Source organism: Citrus clementina, unplaced genomic scaffold (genome assembly GCF_000493195.1).
Source record: "Citrus clementina cultivar Clemenules unplaced genomic scaffold, Citrus_clementina_v1.0 scaffold_3, whole genome shotgun sequence".
Lineage (NCBI taxonomy): Eukaryota > Viridiplantae > Streptophyta > Magnoliopsida > Sapindales > Rutaceae > Citrus > Citrus x clementina.
In genome coordinates, this window is record NW_006262339.1 from 10,012,136 (window position 1) to 10,013,085 (window position 950).

Below are 950 nucleotides of genomic sequence, written 5' to 3' on the forward strand. Positions count from 1 at the left end.
AGATATGTCATCTCAAGCCCAGGAAATCAATTACAAGCATCTGTGACAAACAATTAAATACAAATACATGGTAGTATTCTAAGATTGGTAATCTCTGAACCCAATGACTTTGTGCAATACTTAGAAGATGACATCCAGTTTGATTAAAATTTCCTACACCTTGTATATCAATTCGACTATGATTATTCTATATGAATGTGAAATATAACCCCCGATGGGGATGGGGGGGTTGACAACATTCACGTGCAACTGCGAGGTTGTAAGAAATTAAATGCCCATTGTATGGGGTCTATTCATCAGCCCAGTCCAAATATAGGCTCGCCACTTAAAGCCTTAAATTCTCGGCTCAACCATGAAAATTTACATATAATTGCATCATTGTCCCTAAACTACTAACTAATTAACACCGGATGTGCTAGGAAGGAAAAATACCAAGGACTCCTCAACATTTGGTCTCAATAACACAATAACGAGGGGGAAAAAAGAAAAAAAAAACACACGCTTTCGCTGGTTTGAAAATGTTTAAATTTTACGAATGTAAGTAATATGGAATATTGACATTAAGGCTCGTTGCCTACTAGTGGATTGTTGTTGTCAATATGTATTGAAGCCAGGTTTTGGAACCATTGAGAGGTTCCCCTTACGATCCCCTCCAGAGGTGATTCATAGAGAGACTAGCCCTCTTCATTTCAGGGAATGGGTGTATATAACACATATACGTATAATAAGTATATACATATAAGTGTAAGAGTTCCATGATTGGACAAGAAACGACCGAAGGAAGACTCGTCATAAGAATATGAGCCCGGATAATACCCGGAAAACAACTCTGCCTTCTTATTCTTATGGGTTTTAGCAGCTATCATTAGCTTTAGTCCTATAAGAATGACTCCAATATGATTCCCCTCATATAATTTTCCTCCTAGAAGTATAGGTGATAATGATTCTTC